The sequence below is a fragment of the Eumetopias jubatus genome, unplaced genomic scaffold, assembly GCF_037043125.1.
Source record: "Eumetopias jubatus isolate StellerSeaLion01/CBP00866 unplaced genomic scaffold, mEumJub1_p1.0 scaffold_2, whole genome shotgun sequence".
Classification (NCBI taxonomy): Eukaryota; Metazoa; Chordata; class Mammalia; order Carnivora; family Otariidae; genus Eumetopias; species Eumetopias jubatus.
The window spans coordinates 143,919,152-143,945,462 of record NW_028274808.1 but is presented as its reverse complement, the minus strand read 5'-3'; the positions used below and the strand labels follow the sequence as shown (position 1 = coordinate 143,945,462).

At 37.1% G+C, this 26,311-nt stretch overlaps 2 non-coding genes across 2 annotated transcripts; one reads left to right on the top strand and one right to left on the bottom strand.

The window, feature by feature from the left end:
• The first annotated feature begins 18,629 nt into the window (after positions 1-18,629).
• LOC114206876 (U6 spliceosomal RNA) lies at positions 18,630-18,735 on the top strand. The gene has a single exon (XR_003608735.1). It is a non-coding gene; the product is annotated as a U6 spliceosomal RNA (small nuclear RNA).
• Positions 18,736-21,318: 2,583 nt separating this feature from the next.
• On the bottom strand, positions 21,319-21,606 carry LOC148164908 (signal recognition particle RNA). Its single transcript, XR_015767820.1, has one exon.
• Positions 21,607-26,311: the final 4,705 nt, after the last annotated feature.

The window sequence follows — 26,311 nt, the reverse complement described above, 5'->3', positions numbered from 1 at the left end:
CCTTGCCTCTGGAGATGTGTCTAGTAAGAAGTTGCTACAACCAAGTTCAGAGAGGTTGCTGCCTATGTTCTTCTCTAGGATTTTGATAGTTTCCTGTCTCACATTTATGTCTTTCATCCATTTTGAATTTATTTTTTGTGTCTGGTGTAAGAAAGTGGTCCAATTTCATTCTTCTGCATGCTTCTGTGCAACACCATTTGTTGAAGACTATCCCTTTTTAATGATAGCCATAGTAACAGGTGTAAGGTGATATTTCATTGTGGTTATGATTTATTTCTCCTTGATAATTAATGATGTTAAATACTTTTTAGTCATTTGTATGTCTTCTTCGCAAAAATGTCTATTCAGGTCCTTGGCCCACTCTAATTACATTGCTTATTTATATTTTGTTATTGGGTCATATGAGTTCTTTATATATTTTGGGGATTTTAACCGGTTATTAGATACATGATTTGCAAATATTTTCTCCCATTCTGTAGGTTGCCTATTTCTTTTCTTGTTTGTTCCCTTTGCTGTGCAGAAGTTTTTATCTTGATGTAATCCCACTTACTGTTGCTTTTGTTGCTTTTGCTTTTGGTGTCATCTCTGAAAAAATCATTGCCAAGACAAACGTCAAGGAACTTTTTTCTGTTTTCTTCTAGAAGTTTTATGGTTTCGGTTCTTATGTTTAACTCTTTAATCCATCTTGAGTTAGTTTTCGTGAGCAGCATAAGATAGGGTCCAATTTCATCCTTCTGCCTGTGGTTTTCCAGTTTTCCCAACACCATTTATTGAATAGACTAGCCTTTCCCCCTTGGAGTATTCTTGGCTCCCTTTTCAAATATTAGGTGACTGTCTTTGCAGGGTTTTTTTCTAGATTCCGAGAGGGCTCTCATTCCATCTGTGTGTTCTACTGGTCTATTTTATGCCACTACCATATTGTTTAATTCCTATAGTTTTGTAGCATAGTTTGAAATCAAAAGGTGTGTTGCCTCCAGTTTTGTTCTTTCTAGGATTGCAGTGACTACTTAAGGGTCTTTTGTGGCTCCATAAAAATTTTAAGATTTTTTTTTCTATTTCTATGAAAAATGCCATTGGAGTTTTGATAAGGATTGCATTGACTCTGTGGATAGCTTTGGGTAGTATGGATATTTTAGCAATATTAATTCTTGTAATCCATGAACACAAGATATCTTTCCATTTATTTGTGTCTTCTCTAATTTCTTTCATTCAAGTCTCCGCATTTTCAGTACAGATCTTTCACCTCCCTGGTTAGATTTATTCCCAAGTATTTTATTCTTTTTGATGCTGATGTGAATAGGATTATTTTCTTTCTTTCTTATTTAGATGTTTCTTTATTAGTGTATAGAAACACAACTAATTTCTGTATGTTGACTTTGTATCCTACAACTTTACTGAATTTGTTTATTCCAACTAACAATTTTTTGGCGGAGTCTAAGATTTTCTTTTTTTTTATTTTATTTATTTGAGAGAGAGGGAGAGAGAGAGAGAGTGAGAGAGAGCACACAAACAGGGGGAGGGGCAGAGGGAGAGAGAGAAGCAGACTCCCCGCTAAGCAGGGAGCTTGACATGGGGCTTGATCCCAGGACCCCGGAACCATGACCTGAGCAGAAGGTAGCCACTTAACTGACTGAGCCACCCCGGTGCCCATGAGTCTAGGATTTTCTTCATATAAGATCATAGCATCTACAAACAAAGACACTTTCACTTCTTTCTTTCTGATTGGGTGTCTTTTATTTCTTTTTCTTGCCTGGCTACTCTGTCTAGGACCTCCAGTGGAATAGAAGGAATGAAAGTGGTGAGAGTGGGTACCCTTGTCTTGTTCCTAATGTTAGGAAAAGAGCTCTCAACCTTTCACCATTAAGTATGATGTTTGCTGAGGGCTTATCATATATGGCCTTTATCATGTTGAGATATCTTCTTTCTACACTCAATTTGTTGAGTTTTTTTTTATCATGAAAGATGCTGTATTTTGTCCAATGTGTTTTATCCATCTACTGAGATGATCATATGATTTTTATCTTTCATTCTATTAAAATAGTATAGTGTAATTTGTTGACTTGAGTCTGTTGAACCATTCTTGCATCCCAGGGAAAAATCTTGCTTGATCACTGTGTATGATCATATGCAGTGATAAAAGACAGGCCCTGATCCAAGCCCACAAGCAACTCCGGGCCCCGACCATTGGTGTGTTCTCCCATGATGGTACAGTCTCTCCCTAACCATGCACATGGCAGTGGAGTTTGATGACAGATGTCAGGCCAGCAGTGCACAAGTACACAGCTGGTGAGAAGGTGCACAGTGGTGGGAGTCAGTCAGAGGGGTCTCAGCTGGTGTCTTGCATTCTACAGCTGCAGAGGCCTGCACTGGCTGCCAGGGTGGTTCCTGGCTCTAGTGGGGCAGCTGGGGAGAAATCAGGGAGGAATGTAGGTGATTGACATTAGTGAATGTGAATGCCTAGGGGGTGAGAGCTAGTGAAATCTGCAGGGAGTAGTCTATGGCAGGAATGCTGGTCATTTTTTTTTTTACAGTGGCAAAAATGCTGTATTTGTCTGCTGAGCAAGTCACTGTGAACTGTGACTGCTGTCTCTGTGTGGCTACTGGTGGACCTTGCTTTTCTTCCTTGTTCTTTGCCATCTCTACATGTCTCAGTTTTGCTGGTTTGGGTTGGAAGAAACTGAAGTGAATCCTTTGTGCAGTGCTCTGCAAGGCTAGAGCAGTTGTTCATTCACTGTGTTCTTACTTTCCTGGTAAGGGGAATTTTTCTGAGAGTTCCCTGTTGGCACTGAGCAATGCTGACGTGAGGGGTGGGATAATGCAGGCAAAATGAAACGGGCTTCCTTCTGTGCTGTGTGTGGTATTCTCAGAATTTTGTTCTGCTGAAATTTCCTGTGAGGACTACAGAGCTCTCCCAGAAGTGTTTGGTTTGTGACTTGTCATCTAGTTGTTGATCTTTGTGGGGAGACTGAAGCTGGGGTCTCCTAGCCTGTTATTTTGGTAATGTCACTTCTACATTGACTTCTTAAAAAGCATGACTCTGAATGCTTACATGTGAGAGAAAAGCAAGAAATCTACCAAGCCATTTGCAGTTTTATGGGAATAAAATCCTCGTCTTTGTAATTCCTGTAAAGTTCTTCCAACCTAAAAATCCACTCAGAAGTCCCAAAATAGTATTCTTATATTTTAAATATTCATTTCAGGTATCTCTACTGTTTGTGTGTCATATATCCCTAATAGCTTAAGATAATCAGCTCAAAATAACTTCAGATCATCAGGGTTCAGAACAAATAAATTAAATTAATTAATAATTAATAATTAATTAATTAATAATTAATTAATTAATAATTAATAAATTAAAGTAGTATGGCCTTTCAAATCCTTTGAATAAGCCTAGTCCCTTTCTAACTCTGGGATTGTAGACTTCTAAATCAAAGCAGAGACATTGGAATAACAAGTCATTCCAGAGAATTTCACCAAAAAAGAACAGACTGAGAGACTTTCCTACTCGAATTTATCTCTCTCATTCTGGAATTTTCATTTCTTTAAAGATTTTATTTATTTATTTGACAGAGAGAGAGACACAGCGAGAAAGGGAACACAAGCAGGGGGAGTGGGAGAGGGAGAAGCAGGCTTCCCGCGGAGCAGGGAGCTCGATGCGGGGCTCGATCCCAGGATCCTGGGATCATGACCTGAGCCAAAGGCAGATACTTAATGACTCAGCCACCCACGCACCCCTCATTCTGGAATTTTCACTTGAATTATACAAAAGAATTTTATTCTATGAAATCAAAATACTGAGTTGCCATATTCTCCCTGGTAATACACTTTACAAAACTTATGACGTGAGTGTGTATGGTGTCAAATGAAATTGTGCTGTAAGTAAATTTGGTTTGGCAAATTATTTAAAAGACCACAGCATAAAATCTATTTCAAATGAAATATTAATTTCTCTTTTCTTTGAAATATATTAATTCAAAAAATTAAACATCAGGACAAAGTATTTTAAAAAAACTTCCTTCTTTCAAAGATAAAGTGTTGGAAAACTGTCTCCTTTAACAAAACAAATTTTGTCCTGGTAGATAATAGCATATCTCTAAATAATGTGCTTGAATCAAAATTTTTTAATTTATACATTTTAATTGAGTTTCTCCTGACGTACTTCTATAAGAGCTGATAATCTAGTCTCCTTAATTTTTTCTGTCACATTCTATTCTATGATCATAATTAAGCCATCTGGACTTGTTGATTGTAAAATTTATAAACCATTAAACAATGTTTACCTAGTCTATGAAAGTACGGTTTACTGAAAAAAAAAAGTATGATATAATAATAGCATTACTTGCCATACAAATTTTGGATTATCTTGAGATTCAATTCGCTTTTCCTATTCTATTCCTTACTTGTTCTTATCCTTTTCAACTTTCCCTGTTCCAGGATCCTATCTAGATTACCACATTACATTTAGTTGTCAAGTTTCCTAAGACAACTCTTGGTTGTGACAGTTTCTCAGACTTCCCTTGTTTTTGATGACCTTGTCAGTTTTGAGAAGTACTGGTCAGACATTTTGTAGAATATCTCTCTCAACTATAATTTGTCTGATGCTTTTTCCGTGATTATAGTGGAATTACTGGTTTTGGGGAGGAAGCCCACAAAAGTAATATGTCATTCTCATCACATTATCTCAAAAGTATCATATCAACTTTATCATATCAACATGACATCCCTGTTGATGTTAACCTTGGTCATCTGGCTGAAGTAGTCTTTGTCAGGTTCTCTACTCTGGTGATATTGATTTTTGTCCTTTGTATACTATACTCTGTGGAAGGAAGTCAGTATGTACAGCCCATACTTATGCTGAACCTCCTTGAAGACATATTATCTACATAAATTATTTGGAATTCTTCTGTAGGGGAGATTTGTTTAGTGTCTCTTATTTATTTATTAAATCATTTATTTATAACAGTATGAACTCATGAATATTTACTTTCTACTTTGATTTATAATTCCAATATTGCTTTAGTTTGTTGCTCAAATTGTTCCAGCTTTGGACATTGGAAACTCTTTCATTGGCTTCTGTGTCACTTTGTTATACCCCATCATCGTGTGTTTCCTTTTAAGACTTTCTTGTTTTCTGGAACTACAAGATGCTCCAGAATCATATAATATATGTTGTGCTCCAATCTTAGAATTGCCATTTACCCAAGGATTCCTGGTTCTTCTTTTTTTGAAGAATGGTATTAGAAACTAAAATCTGAGCACTAGGTATGCTCATTGTTCTTGGGGGATTGTTGCTTATTGACCCATTCACCTGACAAAGCAGGAAAATATATGTGTGAATACCAACCAAAGTACATAAATGTATCTGTAAATAACTCTGTATGTAACCATCTATATCTATATTAAGCTAAACATGAGTTCATACTGATGTTTTAAATTCTAATCCACGGGCCCCCCTGGGGTGGTTCAGTCGGTTGAGCGTCTGCCTTCGCCTCAGGTCATGATTCCAGGGTCCTGGGATCGAGCCCCACGGCGGGCTCCCTGCTCGCTGGGGAGTCTGCTTCTCCCTCTGCCCCATACCCCACTCATGCTCTGTCTCTCTTTCAAATAAACGAATAAAATCTTAAAAGAAATAAATTCTAATCCATTACCATGTAGATCAGCAAGTCTTCTCCCCTTGCTTATCTCTAACTTCCCACTTCAACAACATACATATGAATAGTTTTATAAAGGAATTGTCATTTTGTAATTTTACAATTAATAATTTGTTTTATAGATTGGAAGTAATTATATAAACAAGAAATATAGCATTAGCACATTATCTGCATTGCCATGTGTGTTTTCATTTACCATGAAGTTGATGGGCGTTGATGTGGGAAACAAAGGCAGAAGAAAAATTGTTAAATTTCTTTACTATCTACAACCCATTGACAAGTCCTTGAAACAGAGTGACATTCCTCTAGGGACTCAACTGCTTAGATGTTAATACTTTGCTAAGGGCAAAAGGCAATCCTAGCCCAACTAGCACCGCTCCTCACCGCCCCCGCCCCGGCCCAGGATCCTGTATGCTTGCTTACTTTAACACATAAAAATTCCTTTAAAAATTTCCCTTATCTCTAAAACCCCAAGATATGGTTGGCAATCATCCCCCAAGCATATAGCTCACCAATATACATCTGAAGGGTCTCATGACTAAGGTTTTATTAGACGGTAATAAATGACCCCTTCCCAACAATAGCTAGCCCCCTCAAGGCCCTGGAAACTTTGCTTCCAAAATTCCTTAGAGACTTATGCTATCCCTAACCCCCTCCCAACTTGCAGGGAGGCAGGCAAGTATATAATGGGCCACTCCTCATGACCCCAGTGCAGCGCTTCCTGCCCACGGGTCCTGCCCCTGTGCTTTAATAAAACCACCTTTTTGCACCAAAGACGTCTCAAGAGGTCTTTCCCGGCCATCAGCTTCGAATCCTAACATCTTGTCCTACATTAGGCATTATACTGATTTGGATAACTCATTCCTTCCCTAAAATTTTCAGACCCCTTTTTGAAAAGTCTCTAAGTAATTAACTTGTAATATCACCAGAAATTTTATGTGCTTAATGGTCAGAAGGTTTTTTTCTGGCACCCAAATGACCTTTTGTTCACAGGATTTCCAATTGGCCATTAGGGGGCCAATTTACACATTTTCTTTATATCTGAGTATTAAATTTCATACATTCTTTTCTCTGACTTATATGCACTTCTGTTCTTATTCCATTAAACTACTAAACTTTCATTAAACTATGATTAAAGACATGGAGAGAAACTTGATATACATAAGATAGTCTACGTTCTTCAGTTTATATTCAGATCATTAATATTTTTCAACCTAATCTAATTATTCAAGGTAATTGATAGAGAACATAAAAATTTACCTTCAATGAATATAAACAATAGAACAGTTAAACAGAAATCTTCTCTAAGATTGTTGTATCAAATTCACATTTTTTAGACCATTTCTTTCTTACAAATTTCACCAGAGCACAACTCTTTCTATGCATATTTCAGCGCTTACCTGGCAATAGCATGTGGGAATCAAGTGGATGATCACACTGTAGAGGAAGCAGAGTCAGTCTTCTTGTCATTGGAGCCTAAACGTGTTTTTTTTTTTTTTTTTGGTCAGAATAACAACAGAATTTGAAATGTTAAGCAGGAAACTTGTAGCACTGGGAAAATAAAAAAGACACCCATGACTCCATTCTTACTGAGGTGTTACGGTGGGCCAACTCTGCGCAATAGTGATGTAGTTTTGGAATACAGGTGAGCTTCGGTGGGGTGAGGTCTGGAGCCAATGGTCAAGAAAGAATTCTTAAGACATCTTTGTGCAAAATGGTGGTTTTATTAAAACATGGGGGCAGGACCCCTGGGCAGAAAGAGCTGCACTGTGGTTGTGAGGAGCAATTGATTACATACTTGGAGTTGGGGGAGGTAAGGGAAAAGGCAGGTTTTTCTAAAGAACTCTCAGATGCTAAAGAGGACCTACAAGATACTGGAGGCCTCGCCATTGTCAAGTTGTTTTTCCCTCTAGTAAAGCATTAACATGAAGACGGTTGGGAGCTTCTTGGAGGAACTTTATACTCTGCCTGCCTCAAGTATTTGTCAATGGGCTACAAGTTAAAGGACATTTACTTTTTCTACATTTCCTTCTGGAAGTTTGGTTATTGAATAGAAAGAATGCTTTTTTTCTTGTAAATTACTAATACATTTGTAAACTGAGGGAGACTCTTGTCTTGCAGGACTGTAATCTCTATAAGTTAACCATTTGTTTTTCCTTCCCTTAGCTGTAGGGCAGCCAGGCGTGCCTGAGGAATGTCACACATATTCCATGGCAGGGCAGGCTTGTGGAGTGTCAGCTTGTGCTTTGTCCTCAGCTTGCCTTCTGCTTCCTCATCAATTGGGCTTAGTTCTTTCTGTGCACTATCTTATGGGATATTCATAATGTTATTTGTATCATTTCAAGATCACGTACCAGTCTGGAAAACTCCATGAGAGTTTCTATCGTTTCACATCATATGCTTGCTAGGGTTTTGGTGTTGTCTCTGTTTTGGGTTTTAGCCATTCTGATAGGTTTAGAGTGGCATCTCATTGTTGTTTCAATTTGTGATTCCTTAATGACAAATTGTATTGAACATCTTTTCATGTGATTATTTGCCATCTGTATATCTTCTATAATAGAGTCTCTTCTGAGTTTTTGCCCATTTTTTTTTTCTTGGGCAATAAGAAAACAAGGGATGCTTGTTTTTTTATGGATGAGTTTTAAGAGTTCTTCATATATTTTGGATACAAGTCTTATAAGACTTGCAACCTCTCATTACTCTTCAATTCAAATACAGCAATAATATACTGGGCAACTACAATTTAAAAATTCACTATGCAAATTACTTAGAATACAGAGATGAAATATGTTTTTTTTTCCCACAAGAAGCTTACAGTAAAGAAGACATTAAAAGAATAAGAAATAAAAAGAAAAATAGGTCTTTAAGGGAAACAAAACAAGCACCACATAAATGATGTAGCCAACTAGTGATACTGGCTCTCATGGGAAAGCAAGAGGTCTAAAAGAAGTTTAAGAATGTAGCATCATAGAAAGACAGAGTTTCCCAGACAATAGGATAAAAAATAATTATTTTGAAGTGGTAACAATGGGAAAGAATAATGGTTAAGTAATCCTACTGCAGAGCTGAGAGAGGAGAATGAAGAAGCCTGTTTGTTGTGATCAAGAAAAATGAGGACTTATAATTTAAGTGATTTTATGCTTTTTTCTGTAAATGGCAAATAAATGTGTCATTTGGAAGCTAGAAACATAAATTAATCACAAAAATAATGATGCAATTAATTAAACTAAGTATAATGATACTGGTATATCTGAGAATAATACAGAAAAGTGACTAAGACAAAGCACTACAGTTGAAGTTTCAAAACATCTGACTCAGAATAAGCTAGGTTCTTTCAGAGCACAGGCACTGCTAATTTTCAATGGGCAGGATTACCCCAATTTCAGGCTCTGAGTGCAAAATACCTCTTCTCTCCCTCACATTCCCCATGTACACTCTTATGCCTGAAATTTTTTTGTGGGGATAACTGACCTTTACTCTTCATTAGGCACTTGGACTGAAATGCCAAAAACAATGGCTCTATCTCCCAGCCAGACATAAAAATTTATAGTAAGATGTGCATAACTGAGATCAGATCTTTTATCTGAGAAAAAAACAATATTTTGATGGTGAGGAAATGTCAGGGGAGAAAGGGAGAGACTTGGAGTTGATAGTTAGGTGAGGAGGAAGAAAAGTCCCCTCCCTCACTCCTTGATCATGAACCAGCCTTGCCTGTTAACTTCTGTGGTCACTATAGTCTTTTGGTTTCACTGTGGTGCCCCAGTGTTTCACCCTAGGAACGTATGGCCAATTACCTACCACCCTCTCTAGTGTCAGAAGCAAAACAACAACATTCAAAAGGCAAACACACTTTACCCAGTCATTGCCCTCCCTGGGTGGAACAAGAAGTTAAGCAGATAGAATACACAGGTGTGGCTTTGCATTATATTTTATATGGACTGAAGTTACAGGAAAGGGGTAATCCTTAAGTGATAATTCCTTCTTTTATGGTAATTCCCAGAATAGAGATCTGGAAAATATTATTCTTGGAGAAGCCATTTCAAATCTATGATTACTCAATAGAGGCAAAGAGTTGATATTCTTTAAAGTTCATTTTTGATGCTTTTGGCTATGTCACCTCTTCATATATTCTATTACCATTAAGGTAGAGAATTCTGTTTTTATAGGTACATAGAAAGAAGAGATCTTCTCTGGAAATCCCTAGATGTTTATATATATATGAAGTCAAGACAGTTTTGTTACATGATTAAAATGGAAAAAAATGACTATGAAAAACTGAGGAAAACCATGAAGAGTGCACCAGACAGTAAGAAAAGATCTTTGTTCTTCAGGATGCCAGACATGCTATTGAAACTCTCATTTTTGTATGTTCCTTTATTTTCCACTTTATAGCTTTCTGCTGCTTCAAAAAAGCACGGAGTTATTTTTTAAAACAAAGTTAACAGAAATATGTATTTCCCACAATTTCAGGGCCATTCCTCTGGGAATTTCTCTGGAAGGGACTATCAGCTTGCTACACAGAAGAGTCAGTTCTATATGTACCATATCTCCAAAGAGGCAGTAAGGATCTTTATTTGAATTCCCAGCCTCAAATATATTTAATGTAATATTAGGTATGGTTATGACCTGAACACTTATTTTGCATTTTTGAGAATAGAGATTGTGGAGGTGATTTTTGCAATTAAAATATGGTGATGGTTGCCATAATGGTCAACAATAACACATACGGTCATGTCTCTTCTATTCTTAGAAGTCCCTGAGGAAATTCCCAGCCTCACAAGAAAGTTAAGCAAGGCTTTATTAAGAATGAAGGGGCAGAAAGTACCAAGAGAATATATAGATACTGCCACAAATAGAGTGAGAATAAAACTTGTTTTGCAGCTAGAAAGAAACAGGTTGCAAAGCTTCTGAACTAGAAAATCATGCATGTGAAGAGCAGAGATTGGTCTATGGATGCAAGGGATAGTTATCCTGGTTATGCAACTTACAATTTACTGGGGTTTCTACCCCTCAGCCTGGCTATGAAGATTTTTTCCCATCAACCTGTTATTGATTCATCACCTTCATTTTGGCAAGTTGCTGAAAAATGAATGACAAATCCAAGGGCAAACATCATTAGCATAAATTGATTTGTCAGGTAGCTGCTTCTTCTTACAGTGTGTGCTTATGGGTTAAAGGTCTTTAGTGATCTCCCAGTAACAGACCACCTCAACAGGCTAGGCACACAGTTTTAGTCAGTCTCCCAGAAGGGCTCTGCTCTTAGTCTTTCCCACATCAGTTGGTCCACTGCTAAGCTCTATTTTCAGTTTGGTTAGGCCACTAGATGGAAACAGAACTGACTACTCTCTTTCCAACTTGCCCTGTCCTGTGACACACAAATTCCTCTATTCCTAGAAGTTGAAACTAGCCCTTCTTTACCTTCTCCATTCCAACCCATGTGCTTAGACATCTTTGTTAATTTATAGTGTTAAGAAAAAAAAATTTGAAATTTGGAAAGATTACTGCATAATTTTCAGAGCCATACTAGAGTATTTTCTGTCAAGCCTATGTAAATTAAATCTCTCTCTCTCTAGGTAATGTAGTTTGTTGTTGTTGTTGCTGTATTTTTTATTGAGATATAATTGACAAAGAACATTATATTTGTTTCAGGGATACAACATAATGATGGGGATTGTAAATTACATAATAGTGGGTGTAATGTTACTTGATTTTCTATTTACTGTAATTGTGTCCATCCTCTGCAAAGTTAGATGTTAATTTGTAGAAGATTGATAAGTGCCAATTGTTTTTGTTCATGAGTGATACAAATTATTTTTGCCCAATAGAAAAAATAACATCAAGTATTACAATTTTATTACCCTGTGGAACACTAATCAGTTTTTATCTAGTTTTGTAATTTAGTCCCAACATTCTCTTTTCCTACTGGTTAAATACATCTCTCCTCTCTTTCTTTGAACCAGTGTTCATCATCCCTTTAGTTTTCTCAATAATGAGTAAAATAACTCATTTGGCACTTTCTCACTTTATGTCTGAGCCACAGTTTTAAATTATTTTTTAAGAGGCACCTGGGTGGCTCAGTTGGTTAAGTATCTGCCTTCAGCTCAGGTTGTGATCCCGAGGTCCTGGGATCAAGCCCCACATGGATCCTGGGATGGAGCCCTGCATTGGGCTCCTTGCTCCATGGGAAGCCTGCTTCTCCATCTCCCTCTGCAGCTCCCCCTGCTTGTGCTCTCTCTCTCTCTCTCTCAAATAAATAAATAAATAAAATCTTTAAAAAAATTTTTAAGAAGAGGTCAAGATTCCATCACTGTAAAAGTATAACACAGTTTATAACCTCATAGTCACCAAAAAAATTAGAATATACTTGGATGACAAGTTATGCACATGAAATTTTTGGTAAAACCAGAGACTGAAAAACAGGGTTTATATGTTAAAATGATGCAGTGATATAATTTAAGAAAAGCCTACTATATAAGAAGGTACTGTGTGTGCCATAAGGACAGTGAATCAGACATTCAAGAAGGAAACAGTCATCTCTTAAGGAAATAAAAAGTGCTCTCAAGCAGGGCTGAGACACTAATTCATTAGTTGTGATACCATCTCTAAATTGTCCATAAATTTTCAGAAAGAAAAAAAAATAGATTTCCCTACTGTTGTTCTCAGGCAGGCTTGGATTTCTAAAGCTCCTCTTAAGAAATAAGGCAACCCACAGCAAGATTTCCTGAGTTTATCATTTCACTTAACACTTGTAAATGAAGGCATTTCATTGCTTATTTAAACATTATTAAGATAAATAAACATTATGGGAAGCCTTATTGTTTTCAAGTATGAGGTCAATGAAACCACAGAACTGGCTTTGGCAGAGCTAGCATGACCACACTATAAAGTGTGATGGTACAGGCTTACCCTGCCCTAAATACAAATTCCCGCACCTGTCTTATTTCCTCCCTCCTTCCCATAAATATACTTTGAGTGCTTAGATAAGGCTATTCATTTGATCAGGGACTATGGATAAAATGGAGACAGACACAGTCCTTTGATCACATTGGACTTTCAACCTAATGAGAATGTCAAACAACAAGCTAGTAATTGCACAAAAAAATTGTAAATATAAAAGTATTACCGGGAGAGTACATCAACCTATTAATACATATAGAAACAAAAGTTTATGAGATAATACTTATCTTTATTATATGCAACCCACTCCAACATTTTTCTATTCCATTCTATTCTATTTCCTTTTTTTAAAAATCCTAATCATAACTTCCTAAATTTATTTCATAACCTGGTACCAGGGGAAGTAAGGAATTTGGTTTAGTCAGAAAAGTCAGAGAAGCCTTCTCTGAAGAAATGATGATTGAGTCAAAGTCAAAAGACAAGTAAGAGTTAATTAGGTGAAAGAAGGGAGGATAAAATCATCAGAAGATAGAGCAAATGCAAAACCGGGGGACAAGAGGAAATAGATGTATACTTGGGCCTGAAGCAAGACCAGTGTCTGATTGTAGTGCAGAGAGCAAGGAGGTGGCTGATGCCTGATGAGGTGGTTAGACAGATGGCCAATACCAGGCATGATTTTGCGGACCACATTAAGGATTGTTGCCCTTGAGAACAATGAGATGCACTGAAGATTTATTCTTTGAAAAAATTATTGCGCTAATTGTGCAAACATAGGGGTAAGGATGGATGTGAGTAGAACACTTAGGGTAAGGGAAAACCATAGCTTGGATTTAAGTAGATGACAGTGGACATGGAGAGACATGTCTTCACAGCATTAAAAATTAATTCCTATTATAACACAAACAGAATGGCTTATAATACTGATTCCCAAACACATGTCAATTTCTACATAATCAATCACCTGGGGATATTGACAATATAGATTCTTGGGTTCTGCTCTCAAAGATTTTGATTCGATGAGCCTGTGGTGGAACTTTGATATGTATATATATTTTAAGGTCCCATGGGAATTCTGATGTGCAACTAGGATAAGGAACTATTAAGAGGAGGCTTCTCTTCTTTATTCTGTAGTCACTTCCACAAGTGATTTAATCCAATTCTCTGATTGTAAATACCATCCATGTGATAATCACTCCCAACTTTACATAATTCAAACCAAATCCCTTGTTCTACTACACATCCTATATCCAGCTGTGTAATACTTTAAATTTTTACTTGAATGAATAGGAATTTCTAACATTACATGACCCAAATACAACTTTAAATCTCAAATCATCCCCCATCTAATCTTCTTGAGTTTCCCTGTCTCAATGATGGCAACTTCATGCTTCCACTTTGCTCATGCTAATCTCAGAGCCATTCTTAATACATCATGCATATCATGCCTTGAATCCAATTCATCCTCAAGTCCCATTAGCTCTACCTCTCAAAGATACCCCCAACTCAAAAACTTCTCACCAGCTATAAGGATCCCACTATAAATGAAGGCATTATCATCTTGCAACTGAATTGTTGTAAAAGATTTCACACTGATCTCTTTTCATCTTTCTTCACTTCCCTGTGTTCTATTTTTCACATAGTGCATGGTATACTTTTAAAAAGTGAGAGAGGTTATTTCACTCTTCTGTTTAAGATCTTCCAAATGGCTTTGTCATTCACTCAGAGAAAATCCAAAGTTCTCATTATACCCTACAAGTCACAAATCTTCCAATCTTACCACCTCTAACTACTTCTTACTAATAATGCTCAGATACACTTGTTTTTAAATATACAAAGCAAACTCCTACCTTGGGATCTTAGCACCTGCTGTTCTATATGCCCGGAATACTTTTTTTCCTAAAGCCTTTAAGTTTGTCCACTTATTTCAGGCTTTTGCTCAAATATCATTGCATTAGAGTCCTCCTTAGAACACACTTTATAATACACATACGCACACAATGTTTTTCCTTATTTTTTCCTTATTCATCAAATGTCACCCCCAATTCCTTGAGAGAGAAACATTAATTGGTTTATTGCTATATCTTCAGTGCTGGGAGCATTGCCTGGTATTTAGTAGAAGCTCAATAAATGGTTGATGAATAAATAAATGTCATAGAGAAAAGCTGATGAGACAGATATGAACAAATGGATGGGGATGATGGCAAGTGGCAAGAGCATGGAAAGTGCTGACACTTTGACACACCTGCCCTGTCATTGTAAAAAGTCAAATCCCATCCTCAGCAGGTAAAGTTGTGCATATGTAAAATGGACCTTGGGAGAGAGGCAAGGAAGACTATCAGGTGTCAGTTACCTGAATGGGCTCTGCTGTCACAAGGCCTGATTTTGAGCTCCACTTCCACCACATTCCCATGTGATTTTAGCCAAGCCACTGAACCTCCCTAAACTTCCATATTCCTATCTAAAAATGGGTTAAAAGAGTTTGTTGTTGGCAGGATTAAATTCAGATAATTCATAAAATGTACTTTGCACAAAGTAGTTGTCATTAAATATTAGCTGTTGTTTATTATTACCTGATAGAGTGGGGCTGGCTAGTGGTGAAATAATGAAAGAAAGAGAAAAAAAAAAAAGGATCAGGAGAGCCAAGAATTGGGGGCTTATCTGTAACAAATATTCAGGTAAGTAAGGCCTTTCTTACCTGTTAAAGTGCTTGTTTAGAGGAAGAAGTAAGTGGCAACAGGAATGGCAACAGTCACAGTCTTTCTAGTGTTGACCTAGTTAGACCTTTAGGTTTCATGAATAGAGGTAAGATATAATTAGATCAACTGCCAGATGAAAGAGGAAGATAGTTGAGAAAAACAAAAGCCTGATTCAGCAGAGGATTTAGTGCGTCATGTTACACCATATCCTGTTATTTTTTTCAGCTATAAACCAGTATCATGTGTCCTAGCAGCATAAGGATAGTTAAGACTAATTTATTAAGTGTCAGCAACAATTGCCAGAGGCCAGTAACGCCAGCTTTAGTGAGCATGGCTATCAAATGATGAAGAAAAGTACAAGTGAGAGGTCTCTTTATAATCCCTGCTTTTGGAGAAATGGTAGATGTATTATAGCATTATGTAAATATAGAATTATATTTTTTTATTCAATCACAATAATAAATCAAAAAACTGTAAGGATATGTTTTATTACATTTACTCTCTCATTTCTATCTTCTACCCATTTCTCCAGTATATACACCTGTAATATGTTAGTAAATCCAAATATTAGCCCATATCCAATCATACTATTTGAGATTTCTATGATTCATAAGCATGCTTGAATCATTTTGGAGCCAATTCACAATTTTGGTATTTACCAAAACATTAAATACTAAGATTTGTATCACAAGTATCAACATGATTAAGGCAACCAGGTTGGCGAAACCCAACTCAGAGATGACTGATCTCAGAAACGGAAATGCACAGTTGGGCATTAATATTGTTTTTATTGGGAATCTCCTATTTTGCACTCCAACATCTCATATTGCTAAATCAACAGACAGCTCATTCTTACCTGTGTCATGAAGTATCAGGGGTTTTCCATAAGCCCCAGTGTTTGATGAGTTGACCAGTAACAAATAAATATTTAAGTAAAAAATTGAAGCAAAATCATCTCATTGCTGAACATGAAACAAATGTTTTAGTGTAAAATTTGAGGTTTAAATCACATCTGTTGTGGCACTCTGGGGAAAGGCATCTGCTCTGAAGATGGATGTTAAGTAGGTCTTGGAAAGTCTCCCCCTAAATGTGTCCATCCATACAGAAAGAAGGCTAATGCAAGTCCCTGTTTTGGTGGCCAACTGTGGCATAAGCAAAACAATCATCAATCAAGCAACGAGGGCTATAGCAAGATAAGGTCTTGTCCAGGCTTACAGCTGAGTGGAGCAACTCCCCTGGCAAGTCTTTCTGTGATAAGAAGAGGACAAAAAAAGAAATGAACAAGGCTGCACTGTTGATAAATCAGGAGGAAAAGTCTCTCATGCTCTTTAACTCCTCACACAGGGTAGAGTGTTGGCCTAGTCATTGAGGCACAGGGAGGTAATAGAAAGGCAACACACAAGGCAAGCATAAAACATGCAACCACAGCAGGTTATCTCTTGTCAGTGTTATTCTCGATCCGGATAACTGGGACAACTTCTTACATGCCTGGAAACTAACATCTGAAAATGGTTTAGGGGTGAGTAGGAATGTAAATTAATGAGTCATTTCTAGAGAATAATAGACTTCATAACTTAATAACATCTTACATGCCAAAAGCCCACCTAGCCTATGATAGCCTTGACACTTGCATTTAGGGCTTTAAACATTGTGTATTTCAGGCACCTGTGATGCCTCAGGCATAAAGAAGGAGAGAGGAATCACACATTTCCCCATCTCAGACATCACTATCCCTAGATAGAATTTGTGGGGACATCCTTCCCATGGCTGCTAAATTGTGAACTAAAGGGTTATATGAACTAACAAACTGAAGAGTTCATATTGGCCCTTCCTATGTCTGCTGGTATCAACAGGACCACCTAGAGATTATGGAGCAGTTGTTAAACCACTTCTCTTCCTGTATCAGAGCCTTTAGATGAATACATAGCTTCTGAGAGAGAGGGACACCTAGGGTTTGTGGGAACTGTCCAAGGTGGCAAAGGAAGAGGATCCCTTAGGAACTAATCTCTAAGTCAGTACTTACGGTTGCCAAAGTTTAAAAACAAATGAAAAGGAGGGAATTTTTCAGTACATAGAAGCTCCAGTTTTTCTTAGTTTTCCAGGCAGACTTCTCTGAAATTTGGGCTATAGTTCAGGACCAGTGATGGGATAGGTCTTAATGTTCATGACAGACTCTCTGATATATCAAAAACCATGGTTGTAGTCACAGGACTACATCTTTCTGTAGGAGGCTACATAATCCTAGGGAAAGATAGCTGAAATAATGAGCTAAAAGAGAAAGAGACTTATGAAAATCTGTTGACAAGTTTCTCCTCTGGAGGTTGTTCAATGACCAAAGATTATGAATATCTCTGAGACTGTGGCCTTACTATTAAAGACTATTGAAGAGATATTTGGAATATGGAGAAGAGAGGAAAGGAAAGGAAAGGGAAAGGAAATGAATGGAAAAGAAGAGATATGTATGTTAAATCCACCAAAGGACAGGAGAAAACAGAAATCTCTTATGTGCTGATGCTGAAAAAGCTATTTCTGAAGACAGTGGAGAGAGGATTAATGGAGCAAATTCTAGAAGATTAAGTTCACTTAGGAAATACGAGAACAGATGCTAGATGAAGCTAAGTAAGTCTTCTGTGTAGACATAGATGAACTGAGAATGTTGAGTGACCACCCCATCACCCTAATTTTTGGTGGCAGTAACTAAAATTTGGGAGAAGCAAGATAGGGAAGTAGTATTCAAGGTTTAAAATAGGGACAAAAGGAGAAGATTACAAAGACATTTCTGGAATCTCAGCTCATACCTTGGTTATTGACATCAATGTGGTCATGACAGCATGTTGAAATCATGACTTCCACGTTAAAAGCTTTGGGGTTTGTGTCTAGCCAGCATTCCTTCCCTAAGTAGAGTTTACATATCCTCAGTCCTTGAAAAACCAAGGTCCCAGTGGCATTCTTGCATCTCTGCTACCACCATGAGGTAACTACTACCACCAGGGGAGAATTGCTTGGAACTAAGAAAAGGCCTCTCAGAACCAGAGAAGGGCCATAGTGATAGAAATATATAGAGATTTAGTCTCTTAATGGCAAACTAAACTTTGAAATGCTAAAGTCTATTCTCTGACTGATAAGCCTCTATCAATTAGAGAATAAAAAGGGTAGAAGAAAGGAAAATTTCTAAGACTTTTTTCTGATTACTATCTGCCCTTCCTATCACTTAAGGTTATAAGACAATAGCCTTTCCCCTCGTACAGTTGGTGATCAATAATGTCTATGAAATAAATGCATTAAATAATAAAAGTGGGTCTTTGTTGTTTGAGTACTGGTGCTTTTCCAATCTAGGGTACATTAGGGAGAAATTGAAATTCTTTGATTAAATTGTGAGATTGCAGTGCTCACTTCAGCAGCACATAAACTAAATTTGGAACAATACAGGGAAGATTAACATGGCCCCTGTGCAAGAAGGACATGAAATTCATGAAGTATTCCATATTTTTTTAAAGATTTTATTTATTTGACAGAGAGAGAGAGAGAGAGAGAGAGCACAAGCAGGGGGAGTGGAAGGCAGAGGGAGAGGGAGAAGCAGTCTCCCAGCTGAGCAGGGAGCCCGATGTGGGACTCAATCCCAGGACCCTGGGATCATGACCTGAGCTGAAGCCAGACGTTTAACCAACTGAACCACCCAGGCGTCCCAGGATTCCATATTTTTTAAAGGGGATTAAGAGTACACTTATCCAGATGAGCACTAAGTAATGTATAGAATTGTTAAATAATTATATTGTATACCTGAAATTCATATAATTAGTATAACTAACTGTATGCTAATCATACTTCAATTTTAAAAATGTGATATTGTAACAATATAAGAATGGGTCATATGAATGCTATATCACGTGGGAATCCAACATGAACTATAGTAATAGTGACATCGATAAGGCTATTTTTATCCTCTCCAAGGTCCTAGTACATTATCACAAGAGTAGTCTAGTAAAAATCAGTTACCTCACCTACTTTGAGGATCTTTTTCAGAAGACCTTATGAATTGAGTCCAAATAGCTTTTAAATGATGAAAGCTAAATGATCTGTGGATAGTAGACTGTATCAAAGGGGAATTCATGGCTAGGGTTACTGTACTGTCTCTACATGAAATGAATGTTGGCTATTCACAAGGCAAATGACATCAAAACGTTAAATGACTATGGAAGTATTAGAATAAACATTGGATAATTGCTTTATTTAAGATTAGTGACCTAAAGACATCTGTTATAGAATTGTTGGCTAACAGTTGGTCAGAGAGTTATAGGATCCCAAAATCCAAATGCCTTACCAATTGAAAAATAATTCTGAAAAAAAAGCACATGAATATCTATTGAGTATGATACTATTAATTGTCTACCTAAGACTGGCCAAAAAGCTGTCCCCCGTGCCAAGCAAGATGAATTTTTTGGCTTGCTACAAAATTAGTATTTGTAATTAAGATGCTGGGTGCCAGCAGAAGATGAAAAATAGGGAAAAATCTTCCTTGGTCTCCTCAATGAGGTTTCTCATGCATTTAAATAGATGTCTCAGGAGATGTTATCAGAAGCCCTTGATAGGTTTCAGTACTTACTGAAGAAAATATCTGTAGTGAGACCCATCTAGAGGAGGTAGGGTAATTCCAGCTGGACAGTGGCAGTGATGGTGGCTACGTCTTGTTTCGGCTGCAGCAGTTCTCATGAAAGCATCCACTGCCCAGCATTGCAAGTGTGTAGGAGTAATGCAAACTCTGGTGTCCATGACCATCGAGGGAAGCTTGTGTTGTCTGCACCAGCCTGGTTCTGCTATGTGGTTTTGGACATTTTTCTTGATGTGTATCTTTTGAGACTGGTTTTTTGGCCTTGTTGGAAATTGTATGAACCTCTCAGTATCTTTTTAATGCATGTCTTTTTTTGCTTAAATTGTTATTTGTTATCTGTAACTAATGACATCTTTGCCTTTAGCAAAATATTAGAACCACAAGAGAGTCTGCATGAGGTCTCTTTGAATAGGTCTCTGAAAAGGGCCAGTTTTGTGAAGTTTTTATATATAATGTAAAGCAGATTGCACTCCAGGAGGGTGTGAACAGCAAGAAGAAGTGATAGCTGACAGCACTCTCTAGCCACATCTCACCAAATATGGCCTAAAGACTTCCTCTGGGGAACAATGTGGCAAAGGGAAAGGTCATGGGCCTTGGAATCAGAAACTACCATTGACAAGATATGTAGCAAGATGATTAAGCTCTCTGGAACTGTGTTTTCCTTATATGTACACAAAGAGTATTAATAGCATAATAGCATTTGTTATAGGGGTGATAGAAAATCTATATAAAGTACTGAGCCAAATCCTGGAGATAAGAAGCGATCAGAAATGCAGAAAAAAGGAAACAACTTGAACGTGAGGACAAATACTCTCAGACAGGAAACCACTAAATATTAGAGTCCTCTAGCCACTTTTCTAGACCATGACTTCTTAGCTCTCTCACTAGGTAGGTTCCACAAGTCATTCTTCATGCTGATGTTACTCACACAAGAGCTCCACCACAGACCACTTCTCTGAGTTTCACACCCCTGTACAACTTCCTCCTTGATACTTCCACTTGGATATATCACAGGCATTTCAAACTCTATATGTCTTAAAGAGAATTCCTAATTCCACAACCATCTAAACATGTTCCTTCTCCAGTCTTTTGCCTCTCAGTAAATACTATTACTATACACTCTCTTGTTTCCATCAAACAACTAGAAGTAATTCTTGAATTTTCTTTGCCTGCGTCCAATCCATCAGCATGTGGAGAAGGTTGCATCTACAAAGTATATTCATAATCTTCCAACATCTCTACATCTCCATTTGATATCCTCCCCATCCATGTCATATCTCTCATCTAGACAAGGGGTTGGCAGACTTCTGTAAAGGACTAGGTGGTAAATATTTTTGCTTTGAAGACTCTATGGTCCCTGTCAAAATTATTCAATACTGTCATTATAGCATGAAAACAGTCATAGGCATGGTGCCTGCAAATCACTGTCGGCTTCACTTTTCAGTATGACTTCAGTTACAAAAACATGTGGCATTCTCATGAATTATCTAGTTTGCCTACTATTCACCTAAATTGTTAGAATTGCCTTCTCCCCTGATCAGCACGGGAGTTTTGACCTGTTCCATCTCCGACCTGGGTCGGTTCACCCCCCCTTAGGCAACCTGGTGGCTCCCTGCTCCCGGGAGGTCACCATATTGATGCTGAACTTAATGGGGACACCCAATCGGCATAGCACACTACAGCCCAGAACTCCTGGGCTCAAGTGATCCTCCTGCCTCAGCCTGTGTCCAAATTTTACACTACTGTTTCATGCAGAAGTTAGGTGTTTTTTAAAACATAAAATGAGTCAGATCTTCTTGCGACATAAAGTCTTTGAAAGGCTTTTCACTGGAAATAAAATAAAGTATTAGTTCTGTTCCTTGGCCTAGAAATTTTTGTACGGTTTGGCTTGTTCATCTTTCTGACCTCACTCACACTACTCTTCCTCTTTCTAACCAAGTTCTAGCCATTGTCAGCCTTCTTTTAGTTATTAAAACACAAGCTTTTCAACAACTCTCAGTTTGTTCCCTATAGTTAAGAGTCACTTATGGTTTGCCTCCCTCTCTGTCTGATGGAGGGGTTTGGGGTGGGGGGATGGGGTAACTGGGTGATGGGCATTAAAGAAGGCATTTGATGTAATGAGCACTGGTGTTATATGCAACTGATGAATCACTAAATTCTACCCCTGAAACTAATGATACACTATATATGAACTAACTTGAATTTAAATAAAATCTAAAACAAAACAAAACAAAACAAAACAGATTTATGATGGTCAAACACACACACACACACACACACACACACACACACACACACACATGTTCTTTCCTACCTCTGCCCTCACTGTTCTTTCTGTTTGAAGCCCTCTTCAGCAAGCTGTTTGCAGGTCTCAGTCTTGAGTATGCTTCTGGAGTCAGCTTAATATGTCATCTCTTCATTGACCATTATTTTAATGTAAGCACTCCCAGCCCATGTTACTTTTTACCAAGCTATGAAATTACTCTGCCTCCTTCATAGCATCTATTGCATATTGCAATCTCTATCTTGTTTCCTTGACTGTTTTATTTTTACTTCTTTCATTAGATTATAAGTTGGCCACCCTGTTCATCATTGTATATTTAGCTCCTAGTGCTCCTAGCTCACTAGAATTTTTCAATGAATAGAAATTGAGTATAAGAATGAATGAATTGGATGCTCAACATCACCCACTGGGGGAATATAAATCAAAACTACAATGATTTAGCTGTCAGAACAGCTAAAATTAACACAAGAATGAATGAATGGGAAGAAGACAAAGCTAGGTACAAATATAGAGAAGTCTGAAGACAAGGAGATGTGAATTGAGGAACTTTCTACCAGAGAGTGAGTAGATCAGGAATTGAAGAGACCAGATCAGGAATTTATTGCTGAGGGGAATAAGAGAAAGAGCTGACCAAGAGAAAATAAAAGCCTTTACATGGCATTGAGTCAGCAGAAAGTATTTGGAGAACATGAGGTGCTGTGATCTGACTATATGATTTTTAAAAATCTGTTTGGCACCTATGATAGGCATTGTTGTTGTTGTTATTACTATAAACTTGTGAAAAATTTTTCATTGTTATAAAGCTCTATAAGGATATACTCTGAAGCCTTAATGAGAAAAAGGTGCCAGAAAGGACATTACAAGCACTAGTTTGTTAGAGTCTTTTTAAAATTATTTAATGTTTTATGGGGCACCTGGGTGGCTCAGTCAGTTAAGCGTCTGCCTTTGGCTCAGGTCATGATCTCAGGGTTTTGGGATCAAGCTCCTTGGTGGGCTTCCTGCTCAGTGGGGAGTCTGCTTCTCCCTCTCCCTTTGCCCCTCCCCCCCACGCTCTCTGTCTCTCCAATAAATAAATAAAATCTTAAAAAATAAATAAATAAATAAAACTATTTAATGTTTTGCAAGAGGACTTCTCAAACCTAGTGTGCACAAGAATCTTCCGGAGAGCTTGTTAAAATACAAATTCCTAGCAACTATCCCACCACCTCAATTCTGATTCAGTAGTGCAAGGACAGGATCCCCAAATATTTTTTATTTATTTTTTATTAGGATATACTCACATGCCAGAAAGTTCATCCTTTTATTTCATTTTGTTTTTAGTTTCAAGTCTTTATTTAAAATTCCAGTTAGTTAACATATAATGTAATATTAGTTTCAGGAGTAGAATTTAGTGATTCATCACTTACATACAACACCCAGTGCTCATCACAAGTGCCATCACCTATAAAACCCATCCCCCTAATCACCTCCCCTCTGGTAACCATCAGTTTGTTCTCTATAGTTAAAGAGTCTGTTTCTCAGTTTGCCTCTCTCTTTTTTTCCCTTTGCTCATTTGCTTTGTTTCTTAAATTCCACATATGAGTGAAATCATATGCTCTTGAACTGTTGGTGGGAAAGCAAACTGTGCAGCACTCTGCAGAACAGTATGGAGGTTCCTCAAAAAGTTAAAAATAGAAATCCCCTACCATCCAGCAATTGCACTCCTAGGTATTTATCCAAAGGATACAAAAATACTAATTCAAAGAGATACACGCACCCCAATGTTTATAGCAGCATTATCAACAATAGCCAAATTATGGAAACAGCCCAAGTGTCCATCGACTGATGAATAGATAAAGAAGTTGTGGTGTATATATGTATATATAATGGAATATTACTCAGCCATAGAAAAAGAATGAAATCTTGCCACTTGCAATGACATGGATGGAGCTAGAGAGTATTATACTAGGCAAAATAAGTCAATCAGAGAAAGACAAAGGCCGTTTGTATATTTTCTTTGAAGAAACATGCATTCTAATACTTTGTGCATTTTTAATTGGGTTGTCTTTTTATATTGAGTCATAAGGGTTCTTCATATATTCTGGATACTAGATACTTATCATATATATGATATGCAAATATTTCCTACCATTATGTGGATTGCCCTTTCACTTTCTTTATAACATCCTGTGACAAAAGTCTTTTATTTTGATGAAATATAATTTATCTATTTTTTCTCTGGTTCTTTGTTCTTTTGGTGTCATACCTAAGAAACCATTATTTAATTGAAGGTCCTGCAGACTAACATCTATGACATTTATATTTTCACCTAAGAAGCTACAGTTTTAGCACTTTTATTTATGTCTTTGATTCATTTTGAGTTATTTTTTGCATATAAGGTAAGGTAGATGTCCCTTCATTCTTTTGTATGTGCATGCATATCCAGTTGTCCACCACCATTTGTTGAAAAGAGTTTCTTCCCCCATTTAATTGTCATGGCCCCTTTGTTGAAAATCAGTTGATCATAAATGTACAGATTTATTTCTGGACTCTCAGTTTTATTTCATTGATCTATGTATCTACCTGTAAGCCAGTAGCACATAACCTTGATTACTATGGCTTTGTAGTAAGTTATGAAATTGGGAAATATGAGTTCTCCAACTGGTTCTTTTTCAAGATTGCTTTAGCTATTCTGGGTCTCTTGCATTTCTATATGAATTTCAAGATCAGCTTGTCAGTTAGGCAGAGTCTTTTTAGCTCCTCAAAACCTGTGGTCATAACGCAAGGATGTCTATTTGCTTATAAGAATATGATTTTTTGTTGTTGTTTTGAGATTTGTTTGTGGTTAGACATATAAGGTTTTAGGGCATAATTGATAAAGGACCCTGGGATACCATTGCCGGACTCTAAACAACTCCTTAGTTTTAATTCTAATATTAATTTTAAGGATCTATAAATTCATTATATCAGGATAAAGAGGAATAAGAGTTTATGGATTTTTTTTCCCCAAGAATAAATCAGCTCATGACCCAACATTCCACAATCTCTTCCTTGAGAAAAACAACAAATGTTTTCAGGGAGAATATGTCCAGTATAGAATAGGTCAAGTATGAACTGACAGCAATTTCCTCTCCTACCTGTGTCTTTACCAGAGCAAAGGTAAACACAGATGGACAAAGGTATTTGGCAATCTTACTGATTGTAACTTCAACATATTCTGTAAGTCAGATGATGGCAAAAAAGATGCTAAAGAACCTTCTCAGTAAAAAAAAAAAATTCTCAAAAAAATACAGGATGAAAGAACCTGAGCCAAAATAATAAGGGAAGAACAAGAGAAAAGCATTTAAGAAGGATAAAAACAAAACAAAACAAAACAAAACAAAAACAGTCATTCTAGGCAAACCAAAACTTTAGATAAATAAATCAGGACTAATTTTTCCCTAGAAGTATTATCTTTTATTCTAACCATATTACTTTACAAGTTAATAATCCAGGAAGAGAAGGGAATCTAAAACTGGGATGAGTCCAGGTTTGATTGGTTGATTGATTGATTGGCCCCAAATGGCAGAAGACAGCCAATGCAAATGTGAGACATGTCTATTGAATATAAAACCAGAGAGATTTAATTAGACCTTGCCACTTATATTGTGTACATTTAAGTCAAAGTTAAAGGATTATTAGAATCAGCTATTGCAATCTTGTAACAGGTTTATGCAATGTGATAATATTTTGAAATATTAACTAATGTGCTCCCCTTCTATCTGCCAACAGCAGCAAAGTGAGCAGATTCTACTGAACATTGTCAGTTCTGGGGAGTCACATGGAACCTACCCTAAAACCTGCAAATCATCCATCTCCAGTCAAGGAGCCCTATATATCACATATGTTGAAAAATTATATGCTTTTTTCTGGTAGCCACCATTGAAGACATACCCTTAGCATCATCCAGTATGTCATTCATTGAGCATCATGAAGTAATCATGACTATCTATTCATCTAAATTTTACTCAGCTTCTTTCTAAAACATGCCATGTGGACAACCCATTTTTCAAGGTCCCATCTATATATAAGCTCAAAATAAAAAGTGAAATACTTCTAGAGGGTTAATGGTAGTATATAAAGGAAAGTCTGAACATGTACTAGCACAGAAATAGTTATTTAAATAGAAACTAATTCTCCTCCTATCCCAAGCCAC